Here is a 22600-nt window from a genome sequence, read left to right as displayed (position 1 = left end):
CATTGACAAAGATTTCTGAGCTGACATCTTTCCATTCCCTCTGTTACTACCCTAATTCAGATTTCTCAGCCCACTTGCTTTGACTATGTAACAACCTCCAAACTGGTCTCTCTTTATCCAGTTTTTTTCACTTGTTCATTCCACACATCTCTGCCATCAGAACAACTGTGTCACTTTGTTCAAGCCACTGTGATCAATAAGATCTAACTTGTCGGTTTGATACTTAAGCTACTCGGTGTTCGGACCTGTGCTCTCTTTTAGCCCTAAGTGCTTCCACTCTCTGGGAATCCAAGGTGTTCAAACTGTGTTCCCCAACCTCCAACAGCAGTAACATCTGGGAACTTGGTAGAAATGAAAAATTTTGGAGCTCCACTCCAATAGATCAGAATTTGTGGGGTTGGCTCAGCACTGTGTATTCTAACAAGCCTTCAGGTAATTCTGATGTCTGCCGAAGCTTGAAAACCTCTTCTATAGTGTAACAGTGCAGTTCACGGTGCCAGCCACATTGCATTCCTTCTTGCCGATCGGACCCCATAGCTCCCTGCTTGTCTGGAGCCTACCTGTGACTATTAAATGACTAAGCCCAGCATCTGCTCCTATTGCTCTGACAGCAACTTTTTGTACCTTTGATTGGGCACTAATAAATACTTGCTTATGTATTTTGCCTTGCTAAGGAAAGTCCTTAAAGACAGACACACCCTCCATCTTTGTGTCTTCAGCACAAATTCTTTGGTCATTAAATGGCTAGGGATAAATAGCTAAGGTAAAAAAAAAGATGTCATTGGAGTCTGAGTATTTTAAGGCCCAAAGACCTCTAAGAAAAAGTCAGTGTTGGTGAGCCACTCATTTATTAAACTCAGTAATGTGACTAGCATAGAGGCTTGTGTTTCCTATGCTCCTTAAAACATTCTAGACATTGCCCCTTTAAAGATGAGTTAAACAAAGTGACCTGCTTCTCTACTGCAGGACTTCTCAGAACCTTTAGTGTCCTTATGCAGATGCTGACTCCAGAGGGAACACACAGCATTTACCAAACTCCTATTAATAAGTCATAGAAACCAGTGTGTTGGCACTGATCTTGTCTATTATTCCACTTAAGTCTGGAATACAAAGGTGACTCATACTTCAGGGGATGGTGCCCTGATAGCAGGGCTGTCAGTCAAACACAAAACCTGTTGAGAAGGCCAAAGTAGGAGCACAGTTTCTGTCCAGTCCAGTTATTTTAGGCTTGTATCACATCAAAGTGTGCCCAGAGCCTGTGGGAAGCCTGCCCTGAGGTTAGCTGATAAAGTGCCCTTTGGTAGTAAACTCAGCCAAAGGTAACTTCCACAGGCTTCATTAGAGAGTTAAGACTGTAATCAAGTCCTGCTTTACTCAAAATGTTGCAATGGAAATTCTCCTAGGGAACCTGCAGTGTGAAGGAAGAAGAGGGAAAAGCCCACTGGAGAAATAGCTGGTTGAAGGTCAACAACTGCCTGTGTTCAGTGTCCTTTTTTGGTAAACTACATTTTCTGTGCGATGGGAAAGTAAATGTCAAGGTTCAGGGGGTCTTGGACTTGGCCTAATTTGAGACTTGGTCTTAACCTGGCCTTGCTTCTCCCAAGCACCTGTGCCAAGAAGGTTTTCCTCCAGGCCCTCACTCCGTGGCTTGGAAAAATGTAGCTGACAAACAAGACTTCATTTAGCCTGAGCCTCCACATTTCCCCTCTATATTTCTCAGCGCTGTGCTCTTAACGCACAAGTGTCCTGTGCAGCTGCTCTGGGACTGGCTCACTCCCAGGAGCACAGCTCAACACTGAGGGTACCTGCAGCTAGTAGAAGCCCTGCCTGGTCCGCGGGGCTGTGATTCTTGAGTGTGTATCAGTTATTTCATTTTGACATAATTTCAGAAAAGCTGCAAGGCAATACAAAGAATCCCACATATTCTTTACCCAGATTCTCCACGTTTACATTTTACCCCTTGCTTTTCTACCTCTCTCTCTGAACTGAGAATAAGTGAAAAAGAAGATTCCTCTTTATCTCTAAATATTACATGTATATTTTCTGAAAACAAGGACATTCTTTCACCTACCCACAGCACAGTGAGCAAAAACAGAAATTTAGCATGGATACTCTATTCAAATGGCATAGATTTCCAATAATGTTCTTTATAGGAAAAGATCAAGTCTTTTATGATTTGTCTATCTTTTTTGATAATAGGATAGCTGTTCTGCAGAACATCCCTCAATTTGGGTCTGGCAGGTGTCTCCTCATGATTAAATTTAGGGTAGCATTTTGGGTAGAAAAACCTCCCAGAATGATTCATAATTTCAAGAGGTATATAGTATCAGTTTGATTCTTTTCTAGTGATGTTAACCTTGATCCTCTGGTTAAGGTGGTGTCTGTATTTGGCACAATGTTCTAATCCATCCACTTAAATGGCAAGCCAGCATTTAAAAATTCTCATATTATCCTTCCTTCCCTAACCATGGGCATATATATGACAAATTACCTATAAATGTCATTTGAACACAATTCCCATGTAAAATATATTGAATTCCATTCATGAAATAATTTCTCAATCACAAATAAGACAGAACACTGAAGACAGACTGAACAATGTATAATAAAAGCAGTGACTATTCTAAAAAAGCTAAACTGGGCTTGGTGGAACTCACTTGTAATCCTAGCACTCAGGAAGGCTGAGGCAGGAGGACTGCAAGTTTGAGCCCAGCCTGGACAACTTAGTGAGATCCTGTTTGAATATAAAATATAAAAAGTGCTGAGGATATAGCTCAGGGTGAAGGCCCTGGGTTCAATCCTCAGTACCACAGAAAATAAAATAAAGTGGCTAGAACTATATTAATAAATTGTGCTTTAGCACAGTACTAAGTTCACTTTAGCCTTGTGAGCATAAAAAATGTGCCAAATTGAAGTTTTTGTGTGAAACAAAAAATAAAGAGGATTCTGAAAGCTGGTCTGGAGGTCAGATTTTTACCAAACCAGGAGCCTTTTCTATGGATCCTGAAATTATCGCTAGTGAGGAAGCATACAACTCTGGTTGGCTCTATTACCTACTTACAACGTGCTACTGTAAACCCAGAAAGGTCCTCATGACAAGAACACTGGTGGCTCTTGAGTCTGGGAGCAGACCCAGTAGAAAGGCTGACCCCAAGGCTGAAGAATGGAGATAGGGTACTTAGATACTGGTAGACAGGGAGGCAGTTCCAGGCTCACAAGTCAAATTTAACAGTGTAAACTGGGAGGGGGGGGGAGTGAGGAGAGGTCAGTGACAACCTTAGTTCAACTTCTGGCTTCTACTTTAAAAACTATTGAATTGGGTTACTGTCTAACTGTCTAACAAATAATACACCTCAGGCACAAGAAGAGCCAAGAGCTTGGATTAGGAGGACAGCACAAGACTCATGTGTGGTCACGGGAAAGATCATTCCTCAATTACAACATGTAGGTTATTTGCATAAGTAGGGCCAGAACCTGCCAATTGCAAGCACCCCCCACCCTTGGGGCAGGTAAGACAGGCTTGCTCTGTAGCAGTTCCTGAGATTTACTAGAAGAATTGTAACCTTTCTTCAATCAGGAAAAACATTCAAGGTATTCACTGGGCTGACAGAGAACCTAGAGAAAAGAGCAAAGCTCTAATGTCTGCAGGGATCAACAGGTAAGAAAAAAATGAGGAATTTTCCAGGTGTGGAGATGCACGCATATAATTTCAGCACTTGGGAGGCTGAGGCGGGAGGATAGTTGTGAGTCTGAGGCTGGCCTGAGCTACATAATGAGTTCAAGGTTAACCTGAACTACCTAGTGAAAGCTTGTCTCAAACATACATTTACACAAAAGGAATTGGATACCAGACAATCAAGAGAACTATGAGCTGTGCACTGTAAGCCTGCTAAATATGTCATATTCATATTTTTTTAAAGGACCCAAATACTCTGCTGCCAAATACCACATATCTGGGATCAAAAGCTCCAGGACTGCTACTTTGCCTCACTTGCCTAATGGCGGGAAGGCCACCTCCTCTTTACTACAGCTGGAACCGCCAGCTGCATAATCAGCAGTGACTGGGGTGGAAAGTCATCCTGCACGGCACCACAGGTAACCCTGCAGAGGATATACATACCATAATTAACCTCTTCCATCTAGGAATGCCCTTTCCCAGGAGCCTGCCTAGACTGCCCTATCAAGATGGCTCTAACTTAAGCATGGAGTCCCATAGGCTCCCTTTATGTAACTTGCATGCCTGAAGACATTATGTTACTAATTCACCGAACATGCTTATGGGCCTTCTGTGTACCAGGTGCAGTTCCTGGCGTGGGCTCCAGCAGTGCAGGAGTCAGACTAGTCCTTGATATTAGGAAGCTGATATTCTACTTGGGTGGAGGTTGAGAGAGTCAAATAATAGACTAATAAATGAGTTAGGAAACTTTCCAAAAGTGTGGAACAGTATTTGGAGAATTAAACTGGCTAATGGGCTAGAGAGAGCCTGGATGGCTTCTTCAGGATGAGTAGCTGTTGACAATCTCTCTGACAAATGACACTTAAACTGAGACCTGAAGGACAGGAAAGAACGAGCCCTGTGAAGATAGGGACCAGGTTTCCCTTCCAGGGCCAGACTGCAAAGATCGTGAGGCAGAAATGAGACAGGAATGTTGAAGTCACCTGAAGGAAGTCCTTGCGTGTGGAGCATGGCTAGTTGTGGTGAGTCATGAAATGAAGTTGGAGGAGGAGGCAAGGACCAGACCTAGAGCCTTGTGGGTCACATTGAGGAATTGGAACTTTATCCTTATGCACTGGGAAGCCAGTGGAGTGGTTTAAAAGGGTTAGTATTGATATAGATGATGAGATATGATTTACTTTACTTGGTAATCATTAATTTCTGACTGTTCCATGTTATATAGTCAGACAAATTTCTCCAGGATCAAAATTATTCTCTGCATTACTATCCATGTCTGTATTCTCTTTTTTATTTGGTTTAGATGGCTGCATACCATTCCACAGTGAAACCATTCCATGATCATTCCCCTATTAAAAACAATGCTATTTGCACATCTTCTTATTGGCTATCACAGAAATTCTCACTGGAAAATCCTGAGACAAATGGAGAAATTCTTTAGGGTACAGACCAAGACATGGTATCGATGAGCCACATTTTCCATCGGGTAAGGGGTGCTGGGGATCAAACTAAGGGGCTCATGCTTGCTCTACAACCGAGCTATGTCCTTAGTCCTCACATTTTCAGTTTTTATAGATCTTGTCAAATAGTCCTACAGAAAGACTACTTATATTCCCACCAGGTATGAATGTTTATGCCTTCCTCATGACAATAATTTTGCCAACTTGAAAAATAATCTTCTTTTTATTTGCATTTTTAACTACTACCAATATTATATCTTCAAAAGTTTCTTATTTTAAAAGTCTTGCCTCTTTATAACTGCCCATTTTTTCTATTGAGTTGTTGGTTTTTTTCTTACTGATTTATAAGAACTCGTTATACACTCTGAATATTAATCTTTTATCTATTACGTAGGTTGCAGGTATTTGTTTCAACCTTCTTTATAATGTCTATTACATTTGTCTGAAATCCATCTGGAACTTATTTTTATGTATAATACCATCTGGGGATATAATTTACCTTACTTGAATGTTAGGAAAAATACTTTAAAATAGGAATTTCAAAGAATCTCTGTTTTATACTTGTCTTTTAAGCTTCCCATATTTTACGGAACTTTTAAGGAGACAGGACCATGAGAAGGACTTAGAACTGTTGCCACGGATCTCGTTGCCTGGGCATTCATAGCTCAGTGAATGCACCGTGCATGAGCTGGAGCTCCTCAAACAGGTGAGTAGTAGACCTTGGGCTGCGTGGCTCTCAGGCAGCTCCCTCCTCTGTGAGTCACCAATGGGACCTTCAAATAATCGAGGAGACACTGCCATGTAACTGTTACTTAGAGCCAAAGTTTAAGGACCTAGGAATGCTCCAAACACAGGCAATGTGGTAATTACCCCAAAGCCTAGTCCCCTTGGTGCACAAACTCCAACCAAAGAGATTTTAGTTCTCTGGGTGTTTAGTACAACTCTAAATTGAAGTGTTGGTACATTTAGGGTCAGTATCTGTTTGCTGAATGAATGCATAAACACATAAGTCAGACCTTTAACCCATTCATAATGGAGATAATCAGAAGCAGTCTGCAGAGGCTTGAGATAATCCAAGAGGGTAAAGGTGGTGATTAACTGGAATGGGCATTCCAATGAAGCGCTGAGGAGGTGCTGGAAAAAGTGGTGAGGAAAACTCTGTGTGTGTGTACACATGTGCATTGGGGTAGAGGGGATCTCACTAATGTGTATAGGAAGGGATGGGATTATAGGCAGATCCAACTGTCACTTTGCTCTTGGTGTTCTAGGAAATCATGTTGCTGGAGGTGAAGCACAGGGGCTTAAAAAGGCCCCTGGTGCACAAGTATCTTGGTCAACTACATGACTCCTAAAAAACCCAACATACTGAAACTATACAGGAGTCAGGAGTCAAAAACCTGACATGGCACCTTTAGTCACCATGGCTTAGAGGGCTGGGGCCCCAGGAACCTCCTGGACTGTCCCAATTTTTCCAGTACTATGGCCATGGAATGGTACACAGCTGTCTAAGGGAGGGTTGGGGCAGGGATGGGCTACACTTGTGACCTGAACTGGGGAAGGGGGCTAGGAATGAAGAGCCTTGGGAATTGCTTGAAAAGTGCTGAGTGGAGCTGGCATTGTGATGCTCCCCTATAATCCCAGAACCCTGGGAGGCTTTTAAGTCAAGAGGATTTTAAGTCTGAACCCAGCCTGGACAACTTAGCAAGGGAGACCCTGTCTCAAAAGCAAACAAACAAGCAAGCAAGCAAACAAACAAAATGGCTGAGGATGCAGTTCAGTAGTTCAGTGTGAAGGCCCTGGGTTCAATCCCCAGTATCACATATACACATGTATCCACACACACACACACACACACACACACTCACACACACACAAAGTGGGTGGTGGGTGGTCTGTCATTATTTTACTTCCTTATGCTCTTATTTATTTAAGCTGTTACTGTAACTTATTTTTTTTCTAGTTATAAGAGTAATCTTCATCGCAAGAATTTTGGAAAATTTAAAAAAAATGAAAAGAAATAAAATAAATCACTTAGAACCCTTTAATTAGCATATTTGGTAAATTTCCTTCGTATTTTGTATATGTTAATAAATTGTTTTCACAAACCCACTTGCCTTTTCTTGGGAGGGTATAATTTAAAATATTTTTTAATGGAGGTTAAAAAAATATACACAGTACCTTAAAATTTACCATCCTAATCTTTTTTTTTCAATCCTGGAGACTAAACCTGTGGCCTTCATACTGAGCGACATCTCTAGCCTTTTCCTTATTTTTATTTTTATTATTTTGTTTGTTTGTTCATTTTTTTTGGTACCAGGGATCCAACTCAGGACCTTATGCTTGTGAGGCAGGTGGCGGAACCACTGAGCTAAATCCCTGGCCCTCTTATTTTTATTTTTGAGATGCGATTTCACTAAATCACTGTTTCCCAGGCTGGGCTCAAACTTATGATCTTCCTGCCTCAACCTCTCAGAGTCCTGGGATTACAGATGTGTGCCAGCACGCCCAGATACTATCTTAACGACTACTTAGTGTACAATTCAATGGCAGTAAGCACATTCACGCTGTTGTCTGACCATCATTTCTACTTACACTGATCTCTTATTGCTGTCCTTTGTTGAGAACATACAACATGCTGAACATGCTAAGCATTTTACTGACCTTTCTGCCTAACATGGACAACACTCCGCATAATCTACAGTTACTCCCTCCTTTTTTCTACCAAGACTGTGACATGACAAGGTTAAGTTTTGTCTCAGAGCCAGGATTTAAGGCAGGTCTGTGGGGCTCCAAAGGCTACACTTTTATAGTTCTGGGCCCCATTCAGACAAGCACCACATGATAATGCACCTATAATCTCCACATGAAGATGGAATTTAAAAACTATCTGGTTCAAATTTTGAGTTAGGAAAATGTCTGAAATATTTCTAACCCAATAGACTGTAATTGCACAGTACTCATTCTCTTTCTTTAATAGGATAATTTATTTTAAGGATCATAAAAATATTTATAGGGCTTTCAAGAGCTCATTTGAAACCTTCATCTCCCAAATCTATTTTCCACCATTAAGCACCTCAACTTTTAAATCTACTATCACAAGGTTATGTAGAAATAACTTTTGTGGTTTGGGAAGAGAAATACAGTGCTCAGTGGCATCTGCCAGGGATCCAAGGGCCAGTGAACTCCAAGCCCTACTCTGAAACCCACTGCACCCACCACAGAGCAAACCTGAAATGCAGGAGGCAGTTCTGGTCTCAGTTTGCTCAGGGCACTTACTCTGGGGTTTCTGGTCTGCCACCCACATCACCCCGTTTCAGAAAAGGGATCTCTTAGTGATGGAATCCAAGTGTAAGCATAGAATCCCATGTATGTGTGGGCTGATGTTCATTTCTTTTATTCTGGTGAAGGCTCTGAGAAAGACTCTTCAATAAGCCCACTTGCTCTACCTGGAGTAGATGTTCCTTGCTTGGTGGGATGCATCATTAGGCAAGGGCAACAGTAAGGATAGATAGAAACTATAAATTAAAGTCACCTTCTTCATTCACCTCTTTTTACCCCCATCAAGTTGAAAGTCAAAATGAGTCAACTTTTACTTCAAAGCAAAATAACCCAAACAGACCAGCATATGGGAATCCTGACTTTATCTGAGGCAGAACTCCAAAACAAGGACACAAAATTTTAACAGCCTTGCTGGTGGAGGGTGCAAGAAGGGATAGTGAATGTCAAATATTGGCTGGGGCCATCCCAAAAGTCATCCCCTCTCCTCTGGAGAAATCAACCCCTGCATAAGGGCCTAGGCCCTGGGCAAGAGCCAGAGACTGGAAGGAAGGATGGAAAGCAACATCTCAAGGAGAACTATGCCTCTGGGCTCCAGGAGGTGAAATCCACCAGTCAGTAGGACAAGTCTACTGAAGAAGGACTCAAGAGTGTTGACAGAAGTCAGTCACTGGCTACTACTGCCATAGGGGAAGGCAGGTTGAACAGACAGGGCTCCAGGAAGGCGGGCATGGCTTGAAGCAGCCTCCTCAGGAGAGTCAATACTATTTTAAGAGACAAACAAATGTGACTGTGGTTAAAGATAATCACAGTCAGATGTTGGCAAAAGTAGACAAACATTTCTAGGTCTCTGCTATTTAGGGTGTTAAAAGCGCGTGTGTGTATGCCAGGCAATGCTTATGTTAAGAGATTTGGCGGCACAGGGTTTATACGTGCAAATAAAACTAATATCTCACAGAAAAAGCTGCTTCTGGAACTGTGAGCCCACCCCATGATTACAGGGACACAATGTGGAACTGTGCTAGATTCTACTGCAGTAATAAAAGAAAACACACAAAAGAACTTGAGACAGAGATTGGAAATGAGTTGGGCAGCAGGGTCAGTGGGAGAGGGAGCAGACTATTGAGAAGAAGCCAGGGTTCAACTTGTTAACCACAGGCTCTTGGGAAAGTAATTTAATCTCTCTGAGCCTCCATCTTCTTCTTTCTGAAATTAAGAAGAAAGCTGTATAAAATATTTTTTCTAAAATGTATAAGCATGAGTCTCAAAAGCTGAAGACCAGCAGATCCTATAGTCATACACCATAAATTGCTATGTTTTCATCATTTCTATCCACTCCATTCCCATCCAGGCCTTCTTCATGCTATTTGTTTTGTCTAAATGCTTAGATGAAGAACATCCCTCCTAATCCTCCAAAACACAGATGTATCACCACTTCACAAGGCAGAACATCTCCTCTTTCCTCTGGAAGAGCTGGTCTTGCTGCCCTGTGAACTATCCGGGAGAAGTAGAGGGATCCCTATTGTTTTTAAATTAAATTCACTGCAGTCTCTCAACAGATCTAAGTGGACATTCAGCTTAGAGGATATTTGCTGGCTGCCTCCCCATACTCACATCTCTCCTAAGAGCCCCCAGACTTCTGCCAGTTATGGGTGAAACTCCTGTCTCTGCTCAATCTTCACTCCTGGGTATGGGTTCTATATTAACTCAACTATTTCACTGCCTGGACCATGCGGACTAATTCAGCAATGGAGACATGACCTAAACAGAGCAGAGAGCCCCAAGGAAAGTAAGTTCGGGGGAATTCTTGACTTCCTCCTTACTACTGAACATACAGTGAACTTTGCTATTGCAAAAAGCCCATTGTAAACTATAACTCAAACCAATAGTACATTTAACCAAAAAATCATTTCTTTGTTTTTATCTAAAAGTGATAAATGTGGTTACTGAATACAACAAGCTCTGATGAGATGCTGATGACATAACAGAAATTTTGGAGTCAGATATTTACAGGAGCACATCAGATAATCATAATAATTAAAGGAACATGTACACAATCATCACCTTTGAACATGAATACAGGGCAATGGCACAAAATAAGCTGATAAATAAATAAGAAGGTCCTTAGAAGTGAACTGCTGAAGAATTGCTCAAGAACCTAACACATTGGCCTCCATGAACAGGGAGAAAAACGTTCCTCTTTCTTAATAAAAACTGTGACCATAAACCAGCCCTAGGTTCCACCAGATCAGCAACTTGTTTTAAACAGGGATACTCCTAGGGCTCAAGAACTGGGCAAAATGTCTGTTTTCCTTGAAAGCTTTGAAAAATGTTCACTAATCTACCCTATTCCACTTAATGGCTCATTTAAAACTCTGGCCCTGTAAGACAGAAATGTCTGACAGTGGGCAGAATGTTATTGCTCCCAAGCTAGCATTTGCTGAGTGCATCCTAGGTGCCAAGGAGCCAGGAACTATGCTGAGCAATCGTGCAAACATGTTTTCATTGTATTTTCCTAAGTGTACAGGGGAAGAAGCTGGCACAAAGAAGTTAAGAAAGGAGACTAATGCACCACTTAGTGAGTGCGAACACCCAGGTAGACGCTCACTCTGACCCTCCCTGATCCCTGCACTGCTCGGAGACCTGAATAAAGAAAAAATTGCCCATGAACAGCTCTATTTTACTTACAAGAACTGACAGTGAGCATCAGAGAGCCAACTGGCCCATGTTCCCTTCTTGGTCAAGTCCATTTGTGATACTAAACTGGACATTTTCCAACTAGAACTCTGGCTCCAGAAGCTTTGTGGTCTGTTTCTCCTCTCAACTTCCAGTGAAGGCAAAAGGACAGCCACATATATTCAAGATGGCCCTCTAAACCTTCCTCTAAACTACTTCCCAAATGGCTACTGGAGACCAAATGGAAAAATAAAGATTATCTCATTTGAGTAATAATGATGTTACTCTCCAAAAAACCCATATCTGTATGAATTTCATGGCACATAAGATGCTAATTGTGACTAAACATGCAAATTAGAAGTATAACTAAATCTATACCAGCTAAATTTTATGAGCTAAATTCTTTCCATCGATTTACAGTTATACATTTTTAATACTTGGCAAAGTCACTCAACAACTAGGACTTTAGACATTACCCTCTTCCTTCCTCTGTGATACACACCCATTGATACAGAAAAAGATGCCAGCTACACAAAGATACAAGTCAGGCAGGCCAATAAGAGTGAGATCAATATAAGACAACATGTGAATTGTAGCTCATAAACTTGGAAGCAGCAACTTTGGAATGGGAGACAAGGGTGAGCATGTAATTGTGGCATAATGCTTGGCAAGAAGCCCTGGTAATTACAAACCCAGGTGAGTTGTCACTGATGCTCTGCAGTGGGAGGAACCTGAGAGGGTGGAGAGTTTGGTGGACTTTCACCAAGGTGCCTAGCCAAGCTAGGATACTCCAGCAGCCCCAAGAATGACTCTAACCTCCCACCTTGAACTCCTCCTCTTCCTCCCCCATGGCTGGACAAGGCCCTTGAAGAGCCTTCCTTTCCTTCCCTTCTACCTCGTGTCCACACACACACACACACTCACACACACCCCACTCTAAGAACAGTCCAGCTCTGCCTTTGCTCTTGCAGCCCTGGTCTGTAGAGCTGCTGGCTGAAGGGTCAGAGCTAAATTTAGACTGACCACCTTCCTAGGAAGGAGCTGGGATGTTGACTATGTGAAAAGATCCACAGCTGCTCTGGTGGAGTTGGCTGCTGGCACTCTCAGATGGAAGCACTATTTGGCTGAAAGTTTAATTGGGAAGAGGGTGGAATTCCCAAACCAAAGCATAAAGAAATGAGAACTTAGAAATTAGAAATGCTAGGAAAAGGAAAAACAATGTTGAAATGTTGCTGAGGTCTTTCAAGCAGAACCCAAGTGAAAGAGCAGGATTATCTCTGGTTTCTAAATCCCTTTATGCAACAGGAATTGGACAAGATTGTAAAGATGACTAAGTGCAATGTCCCATGTGTCACAGAAGCAGGTCTATGAGAGTTCCCAGATAGTAGCACTTGGCTCAGCTGACACCTGCCCTCAGGTCATGACAGCACTGTAAGGCTGCAAGAGCAGCAGCTACAGATGGCAGCACCTCAGGGCAGGAAGGAGGGACAAGTGGGAGGTCAGTGATGGTGAGTGAGGACCTGACCTTTTAATCTAGATTTCACCTAGGTCACAAGATGACAGCTCTACAAGCATGCTGGGCTGAAGCAATGATCCTTTGTGGGCAATACACAGGTGCCTCAGATATTTGTAGACCCAAGAATAGCACACAAGCTTTTGCTTTTTCTTTTGAGGAGGGCTCTTGCTATGTGGTCGAGGATAGTCTCAGACTCCTAGGTTTCAGCAGGCCTGCTTCTTCAGCCTCCTGGGTAGCCAGGACTACAGGCACATCATTACATCCAGCCCATACAAGTTCTTGAAGCAAGCTAGAAGCTCTTCAACACCATATATGCCACAAAGCCATCTGGTTTTAAGTTCCTTTTACTCTATTTCCTTTATATTTGCCTCTACTATTCAGCAAAACCTTTTAGGGAGACTCTTTAAACTTGATCCAGAATGCAAACAGTACCCACTTGGGGGCCAGAATGGTGGTGGCAGCAAGACCCTTGGTATGTATGTCATTTCCTCAGATGGGGTCCCTATTGCCCAAGCCAAAACCCACCTCCTCCCCTCCCCCACCATATGTTCTAAGTGTACGCTGTTCTTTCTCTTGAGACCATTTCGAAAGTGTATTTGTGAGAGACAGAGAGACAGCCCAATCTATGGCCCTCTCTACACTGTAAGTTAACAAAGGCAGAGCCTTGTTCTATTTTTATTTCTGATTATCTCCCAGTTCTTGGAGGAAGCATCAATGACCAGAAGTTAGGAGGTCTTGGTCAGAAGTATTACTCCAGCAGCCACAGACCTTGCTAGGTCTCTGGTAAGGATGCATGGAACCCTGATTAGATTGGGGCACACTGGCTATCCAGGCCTGGCTTTAGATTAGCCTTGATCTTCCATCTGACTTGGAAAGTCACAGGAAGGCCCTTGGGAGGTTTCAAGAAAGTCTTCTGGCCTCACTTAGATATTCTGGGACAGAGGGGTAGACTGATTTCATCAGGACCAGCTGGATCTACTTGTCAGCTCTAGTTCTAAGAATCACATTATGATTTCAGATAGACTTGGTCCTCCAGAGGTAGACGGCCCCTTGAAACTCTCTGTATATTTGTAAATATCACATGGAAGTGGCCACTGTGGGACAGATCTCTAAAAGATCAAATCTGGAAAAGTGGCTAAGATACAGTTTTAGGAACCTTAGAGTCATTTCCAGTTCAGAGGCCCCTACTATCCTATATGTCTTCCAAAGAGCTGAGTCTCTCCTCAGCATGACCCAGTCCTTTACCCTCCCTGTCCCTGTCTCCAAATGGCAGGATCATTCTACATTTCACTATCTTGTCTACAAAGATGAAAGCAATTTACTATATAGTGTAATATTATTTCCCAAATTACTATTAGAAAGTAGAAAAAGGTGAAATTAGCTTTAATATATTTCATTTAACCTAGTCTCTGCAAAGTATCACCAATTCAACATGTAATCCATATAAAACGTAAGATGTTTTACAGTTTTTTGTACCAAGTCTTTGAAATCTGGTGTGTTCAGCACATTTCAATCTAGACTAGCCTCATTTCAAGTCTTCAATAGCCAATGGGATGAGTGGCTACTAGATTGGACAGCGCAGTTCTAGACAGCAGCAGACCTGTTTCCTCTCTGGTCTCTTGAATGTCCCTGCTCCTCTGTTCACATGAAATCCTCAGTCCTTTAAAAACCCATCCTGTCCTTTCATGCACAGGGAAATTTGTGTCCCCTGGGAAGTCCTCCCAGATAACCACAGGTCACTATGCTCCTATCAGCTCCATGGTTAGTTTAACTAACAACCAGGTAGGAACTTGGAGCTCGGTCCTCTTATTGTCTTTAGTCTAATTCTTGTTTTGTTATTTGGTTTCACACTTATGGTCAGCTCCCAAGTCAGATTATAAGATCTTCGGGCGAAGGGGAGTATCTTAGATTTTCTATGAGCACTAGTCCAGTAACTGCCACACAGCACTCATATATTGGGAATGACACAAAAAGTGCTCAGCTTAATTTCCCAAATGATTAAGGAACTAATAAAATCATTTGGACATGACAGCTAGCATACTGCATAGAGACTTCTAGGTACTCATTAATAATAATCCAATATTTTCAACACTTCCCATGTGCCAAATTTAAGTGATATGCATCTGTCAACTCATGTAAGCTTGCAAAAACCCCAAGAACAGATTTCATGATCATTTCTATTTTCCAGACAAGGAAACTAAGGCAAAGAGTTTATGTAACTTGCATAGCTAAGCAGAAGAGCTGGTTCATCTGGTTTCATTCATTCTGGTTTCTGAATCTAAGCTCTTAATCATTGTGATATATTTATTACCTTGCAGTCCAGAACAAAAATAAAATGTATTTAGATATATTTTATACCCCACATATCAGTACATAGCCTGAAAATCAAAGGCATTTGTTTATAATCTCAGCCAGGGTGTTTCCTCATATAGAAAGAATTAAGTTAATTCAGAAAATGTAAACAGAAATAAACAGTTGGGGAGACATAAAATTCCTAATCCCAGAGGATATTTTTCATAGATCCTCCTAAAATAAAACACAGTGCACTTTTCCTTTTGGAGGGTGTGAAGTCAGGGGTAACTGGCAATGTGTTTTCAAATTATAGTTGTTCTCTTTTTTAAGAATCCCATTTCTAGGAACTCATCCTAAGGAAGCGATTATGGGTATGTGCCAAGCCAATGAGAAGAACGGTCCTTACAGCTGGGCATGATGGCACACATCTGTAGTCCCAGCACCTTGGATGCTGAGGCAGGTAGATCGAAAGTTTGAGCCCAGCCTGGATAACTAGTGACTTAGTAAGATCTACTTTCTATTTTTTAAAAATGGATTGGGGATGCAGCTCAGTCCAAAGGCCCTGGCCTCAATTCCCAGTATCACAAAAAAGAATGATTATTGCAATTCTGTTTGTAATTGCAAACATTAGAACTAATCTGGAATAAGGAGTCTGATTACAAAAACAAATTATATGTACACATGATAGCATGTGGATCTAGTGGTGTGCTGATAAGACAGCTCTTTGGGTAAAGAGGGAAGAGAGGCAGAGGGTGGAAAGAGAAGTGAAAAGAACAAACCAAAACGAGAAAAGCCTGCAAGGAAATCTGTCTTTTCCCTCCAAGTCAGCAGCACCAAGTCCGTGGTCCTCATACTTGAGTGTGGGCTATGGCCACTTGGAGTGCCTGTTACATCCCAGGTTGCTAGGTATGCCTGGGTTTCTGGTCCCAAGCCCAAGAGTCTGCAAGTCCATCACAGTCCTGGCTGACCACACTCTGAGACAGCATTCCGTCAGTGGACAGAGGGTAGAAATGATGCACTGCACAGGTGTGAGACTGGAAGGCAAAATCTGGGGCAGATGCTGAGTGTTTGCAACTATTTTTAACAGTAGAGCTTGGTTCACCTTTGGATGGGGAAAGAAAACATTCTTAACCACAGGAGCAACATGAACATTCTAATGGAGGGAGAGAGAAACTACTTAGTTTCCTGATATATCAGGAGCTTGAGAGAAGACATATTCCACAACCACCTAGTCCCAGGGAAGGGCAGAGAGCTGGAGACTGCAGTGTTTACTAGGTGCTATTTCAACCTCAGACTAAAAGGGTTACACTTCCTGTCACTTTGGGGGTTTCCTTTCCTTTCGGTTGGACAATTTCCTCACCATGGAGGCTAGCAAGAAGAACGTGGAACAACCTGTACAGTAACTCTGATCTTTGTTCTTTTGTGGGGCAAGTCACCTGGCAGCCTCCCTGCTGCCTCACAGGTGTAACCAGGGCTTGCCTCCTTCCAGGAAGTGTAATGTGGACAGTTGTGCCAACCTCAAAAAATGAAAAGATTTGCCCATTAATTACTGACTAGACCAGGCAGGGAGCCAAGCCACCTATCCCTTGTCTATGAGGAACAGAAGACATTGGCCAAAACTTAGCAAAATGTCCAGAACCATAGGGCTGGAATAACTGCCTGTGAGGAGTGGGCTGTAGTTTTGATCTTGGCAAAAAGAGACTGAAGAAGAAACATAAAAGATGTGTAATAAATGTTGGCTGAGGAGACTGCAAGCCAAAGCCAAAGTACAGGTAAGCAAAAGTGACTGGTCTTTTCATGGAATTGATGTCCTCAGGACCTGAACTTCAAAAACAGTGTAGCTGGCTGGGGTACAGCTCAGAGGTAGACTGGGATTCCATCTCCAGCACCAAAAACAACAAATAAACAAACGGGGTCTCTGTTCTCCAGTACCTTATATTTTCCCCAAGAGAAAGACAACCCAGGTATGCTTGGGCTTCTTGCCAGTCTTCTGTTGTATCTTCTTTTATGTAACACAGTGGCTTTGATACTAGCAGCATCAAGTATTTCTTAAATCGGTTTAATGAAAAGAAAGGTGATGACAAGCTTTCTTCCCCTCTGGTGACAACTCTACGCACTGAAGCTCAGCATAGACCATGACAGTTTGAGCCAAGACCATGAACTTGCTAAGGAGCTTAGATCGATAGTGTTGTCACCTAGAACACCCACAAACATTTAGCTGGAGTCTCCTGGGGATGAGTCTATGTCTAGTATTACTGTTATCATTAATAGCAGCACTTTTAAAAAGCAATTTACATGCCTGGTGCTATGTTAAGGCCCTCATGGACATTATCTTAACTATTCCTCACAGCAGCCCAATGGAGTAAACACCACTATGATTCCTGTCCTCTCCCAGGTACCCAGTGCAGGGCTGGCATGCAGTCAGTACATAAACATTTGTCAAATGAATCAAAACACTGTGTGTTATATAAAAACCAGGGACAATCAAAGATGGAATGATAGGAATGCACTTCATTGATTCACTTCTACCTGAAAGGGTACACATCAAGAATGGGGACAAGCCAGGCATGGCAGTGCATGCCTGTGGTTCCAGCTACTTGGCAGGCTGAGTCATGAAGATCAGCTAAGCTCAGGAGTTGGAGGACAATCTGGGCAGCACAATGAGACCCTGTCTCAACAACAGAAACACAACACAACAAAACAAACAGGGGGACAAGAAAGGAGAAAAAGGGAGAGAAAAAAACAGGGAAAACATAAGTATTTACTGAGAACAATACACACAAGCTATTTTGGTATCTGCTCTGTTCTCTGTGATCTTCAGGGGATACAAGAGTCCCTTAAAGCAGACCAGGCAGGCCCAATCCCTGGGGCCAGGAAGGCAGCACAGTCATCCAAGAACAACAAATTATTTCAGTCAGCATCCCAGCACCAGTCACTTGGGGACAGTCACTGCCCTTCCCAGTGGGGTCAGCTCTGCCTCCATACCCAGGAGTAACGAGGTTGAGGAGGGAGCATCAGAAAAGGCTCTAATTCTGACTCTGCTACTAATGGCTGGATTTAAGTTTCCTCCTACAGAAAAGGAGAAGGTGTGAAGAGATCCCAAGGTCCCTCACAGTTCTCACTTCTCCACTGGCACCTTCTGTTGCAGAAGCCTCCAGGGTTTCAGACCCAGGCCTTTTCTAGAGCCTACTTTAGGAATGGCCTGTCTGGGGGTTGGTGTGCTGGAGAGGTGGGCCCTGGAGCCACTCACTCACTGAATGAGGAGCAGTATTTAAGATAGATGGGGTGTATTTTCAGGGCAGAAGAGAACAGTGTTGAGATTCTGGACAGGAACATTATGAAATGGAACACTGACCCTACAGTCAGGCATGCCCATGGCACTGTTGTGTGGGCTCAGAGCAACCCCCAGTGCTTGGTTGTTTTTACTCCAAATTACTTTGCATTATGTCCTGTGAAAATGTAAAAAAAAAATAATAAAAGAAGAAGAAGGGAATCAAAGATGGACAGAGAGAGAGGGAGAGAAGGAAAACGGGATGATAAAAGGAATTAAGATGTGTTATGTACACGCACCAACTCCCCACAAGGAATGAACACATTATGTACTGCAAACATGTAAGCATGTAGTGCCATGCCTACAGGACTCTCAGTGATTGGTGGACACATAGTTGCACCAGGCAAGGGCAATATGGCTTCAGTTCCCCATCTCTGCCTCACCCCATCTAAATCATACACCCTCATTTCTACTAGGCTATGCATGACAGGCAGTCAGTCTGTTATCCGGGTAATGACAGATGGCCCTGTTACTACTCAGTAGTTAAGAGAGTCAGATATGGAAAGAGAAGCATAGGGTGTGGGTTGGGGACAGTATGTGTATATGGTACCTCTCCCCAGTTATATCTCAGATGGGAAAACAGATGCATGCTAAATGGTCAACTAAGGTTTTTTTTTTTTTTTTGGTACCGGGGATTGAACTCGGGACCTTGCGCTTTCGAGGCAGGCGCCGAAACCACTGAGCTAAATCCCTGGCCCGATCAACTAAGTTTTCACCATAGTAAAGTGGCTTCCCAGAAGATGAAGCAATGAAAGGAAAAGTACTATGGCCCCAAGGATTTTGTCCTTGAATGGTGAGTTAAAGTGAACAACAATGAGTGTCACTGGGAGGGCTCTTCCAGGTTACCAAATCTTTCTGAAGGAACTTGGCTTATGGTCTCATGCATCCAACTCAGTTAATAAGATGAGCTATGTTAATTTAACAGGCCACAAATATGACATTCACATTAAGCCATAAAGTTCCTGGTTAAGGATTCTGGGAACAGGTAGAAAAAAAGAAGAAACAAATAGAGATGAGGATGACTTTGGGTGCCCTGTGAAGCCTTGTAACCTTTATCCACACCTCTGGGGTCAGATCAAACAGTAACCCACTCCCTTGTTGGGAAAGGACCCTGGGCTGGCAATGCAAGTGCCTCCTGGTGAACTAAGTTGGCTTGGCTAAGCCATCCCTTCCCTCCTCAACTCTGAGATTCTCAGACTGCTGAACAGTCCTAAGTGCAAACGAGAAGGCACAGTTGTACACAGCTTGGGATATACCACAGCATCAATAAACAAGTATAAACGAGGCCGTGCACTCAGAGGAGAAGCAGAGGAGGGTGGTGATGAGGAAGGGTTTTCAAGGGGCTGATTATAAGCTGACTAGAAAACGGAAGGCTCTAAAACTGGCTTCCATCTAGGAAGATTAGGAAAATCTTTAGGTTCCATGATCTAAGTTGAAATCCTTCTTGTCACTCTGAAACAAGTTGTTTTTTAAACTCTAAGATAACTAAAGAAGTCTCCCGAACTGACCCACTTCTTCTGGGTTAAGGGGCAGTCTCACTAGCCAAAGCCATTCTCCTCTCCCTGCAGTGTGACTCCATAATTTATCACCCTTCAAACATGTGTATGCCATTCTCTCACTTGTGGTTTTTCACTTTCAAAAAGGCAGTTATAAAGGTATTTACCTTCTTTCTTGTTTCTCACCTAATCTCTATTTCCTTTCAGGTTTCTTCTCCTTCAGTGCTAATTTCAAAGTGGAAAAGAAAGGCCATCTTTCCTCAAACCTCTTTATTGTGTCCATACTCAACAGAACCAAAAAATGGAAGAGAAAAACATTTCACCTTTTTCCATTTTCCAAATCAAAAGACAATTTTAACTACATTCATATTTCCCACAAATGTGACACTGAAAGGCTGCAAATGTACTGTCATTAAATCTTCCACTCTTGCTTCAGTGACAACAATGACAACCACTGTGGATTTGCTAGAGAAATTCCAATATGGCTTCCTTAGTTTTGAGTCAAAAATAACCAGAACATTCCATTTCCTCTTGGTTCCTTTCGCTTTCTCAGATTTTGGAAGGAGATGTGCTTTCAATCCCAAATGACAGGAAATCAGTTAAACCCCTACTCCTTCTTTCAATTTGGGAACCACACCAGTGGGTTCAGACCCATTCACTTCCCCAGAAGCAGGGCAGCCAAGTTCTCTCAGCAGGGAGAGACCAAACAAGCAGCTGCCTTTATTTAAAAGGCAGAATAGGGAGACTACCTTTCAACTGCAGTAGGTCTGTGGGACCAGAGAAACTGGTTTCGCTGAGAAGGGAGGCAGACGGTTCTTTGGGTTCTTTGCTGTGAACACTCTCCAGTCCAGCCACCTCACAGGCTCTGTGTTGCAGCTGGGTAAGTCTCTTCCCACAGAGCCCTGGGGTTCAGGGTGAGGTACTCAAGCCCGACAGAGGCCTTATCTTCTCTGCCTGCCTCTAAATCAATGTCCGAAGGCTAGGCAAAGACTCCCAGCTCTCTCTAGTGCTAGACAAACTGAAGGCCACAGGGAGTGACCCAACACCTCAGCTACTGTCACCCCACCCACCGCTTCAGCCTGCCTGGAGTCTGAGCCCCAGTTTTCCATCTCCACACGTTAAGATCTAGGAAAGGGTAAGGAGCTCCTGAGAAGATGAGGAGGCATGGCCCTGTCACCCTTCTTTTCCCTTTTGAGCTGCTTTTATTGCTCAGGACTTGGGGCTTGCCCAGTGATGGCCTCCTCTAGTTCTGGGCCCTGAGACCTACCCCCACACCCTTTCCTGGCCACAGAGCCTTCAGCCACCACATCCCCAGTCTGCACACAGGAGCCAGCTCCTGCCCTCTGTCACACAACATCATGGAGCAGACAGGGCAATTCACAGCGCCGAAGTCCAGAGACCCGTGGAGGATTATCCCGTAGGGAAGCAGGGCTGCCACATCTGGACAGCTGCGGAGACTAGGGATAGGCACTGCCCAAGCCCCACATTCCGCCTTAACAGGAAACGAACTCCCAAGAAATCCTGCCTGGAAACCCTTCATACTAAGGCAGAGAAGCCTCCAGAGCAAACCCACCCCCTCAGATTCCCCATGGTCATTTCCTGCTTCCTCCCCTCTTTAACACCTCCTTCCTTCAATTCCTAGCCTGGGTTTGAATATTCCTAAAGGAGGCTTGCCAGGTCCCCTGGCCTCTCACATTCGTCTCCATCTGAATTCATCGACTAAAGCTGGATAGCACACTGTTCCAGGCTGTGCTAATCAATGCAGAGAATGACAGACTCTAATGCCAGGATTATAAACCTCACTGATCTGGGGAAAGGTCCTTGAGATTTAGTTGGCCTCTGTGACCATAATTCTGTTTGGGAAGGAGAGTGGTCAGGGCTCTGTTGTGTGAGGAGCATAGAGGATGGTGAAGGGTTGTGTGGATGAAGTTTATTCTTTAGTAACTCAGCCAGAAAATCCCACTGGGATTTTGCACAGGCCAGGATGGAACTGGAGACTGGGTGGGGAGCTATAAGCGGGGGTAGAACAAGAAGCCCCATAGGTGAAATTTTCAAAAATGGCAAGAGTCAAGTAAGAGGCTGTGTTCTCACTCTCAATCACATGAACCAGTCTTTCTTCCCCACTCTCCCAGCTGAAGTGCCGAGTGACATCAGTGGTAGGGACATCTGCTCAAAGTCTGCCCAGCAAGGTCCCACTTTCTTATTCAGCGGGAGCTACACCATTCAGAACTCTCCTTCTGAGAGCCTTCTCACCCTCCTGTTTTGCAGGCTGCTTTAGGGAAATTGGTTGCTTCCTGTAAGTCTCCTCAACAACATTAAAATTAGCAGAATAATTAAATACAGTCCTAATTGGGTACAAAGACAGTTCTTGGTTAATTAATGAGCCAAGCTCTGGCCCAGAGCTGCAAATACATGCTGGTCTGTGAACGCTCAGGCAGAGAAAAGCCTCTGAGGTTCCCTAAGAAGATTGTCACTTGGCAGACACAGTTCCTGGTGCACAGATAAGTGTCAAACACATTCCTGTGGCCAGGAGTCACTCGTTAACCCCGAAGCTGGCTCCGCATGTAAATGACCAACGTAGCGCTCTCCGCTCCGGAGAGGGACACTAGTGCCGGCGTCTCCCTCCCCACTCCCCAGGGGCTGGAGCCCCGACACCCAAGTCGCAGGACAATAACTGCGCCCCCAGACGCATCCAAGTCAGAATCTCGCCAAGAGCGCTCGCTCGGCTCGGGAAACCGTGCCGGGGCACGGTTCTCAGCAAAACCCCTCCCCGGGCCGCTCAGCGTCCTCCGCTCGCCTCCCTCGGCCCGCCTGCCCGCTCCCTCCCTTCCTCGCTCTCAGCCCCTCCAGCCGTGCTGACCCGAGGAGCCGAGGCCGACT

At 43.7% G+C, this 22600-nt stretch overlaps 1 protein-coding gene and 1 pseudogene across 26 annotated transcripts in view; both read right to left on the bottom strand.

Annotated features, from left to right (window-relative positions):
* The window catches only part of Kalrn (kalirin RhoGEF kinase), a 698268-nt gene that overhangs the window by 101605 nt on the left and 574063 nt on the right, over positions 1 to 22600 (bottom strand). The gene's annotated exons all lie outside the window — the stretch shown is intronic.
* Positions 1 to 22600, bottom strand: part of LOC147830496 (small nuclear ribonucleoprotein G pseudogene) — a 31877-nt pseudogene extending 9277 nt beyond the window's left edge. The window contains exon 1 of the transcript XR_015450662.1: positions 1 to 22600. This exon is cut by the window's left edge and continues 9277 nt beyond it. The product of XR_015450662.1 is annotated as a small nuclear ribonucleoprotein G pseudogene (transcript).

This window comes from Heterocephalus glaber, unplaced genomic scaffold, assembly GCF_053883595.1.
Source record: "Heterocephalus glaber isolate CG9 unplaced genomic scaffold, H.glaber_assembly_v1.0 deba00000122, whole genome shotgun sequence".
Taxonomy (NCBI): Eukaryota; Metazoa; Chordata; class Mammalia; order Rodentia; family Bathyergidae; genus Heterocephalus; species Heterocephalus glaber.
Note: the sequence above shows the minus strand (reverse complement) of the source record. Positions and strands in the feature narration are given on the sequence as shown.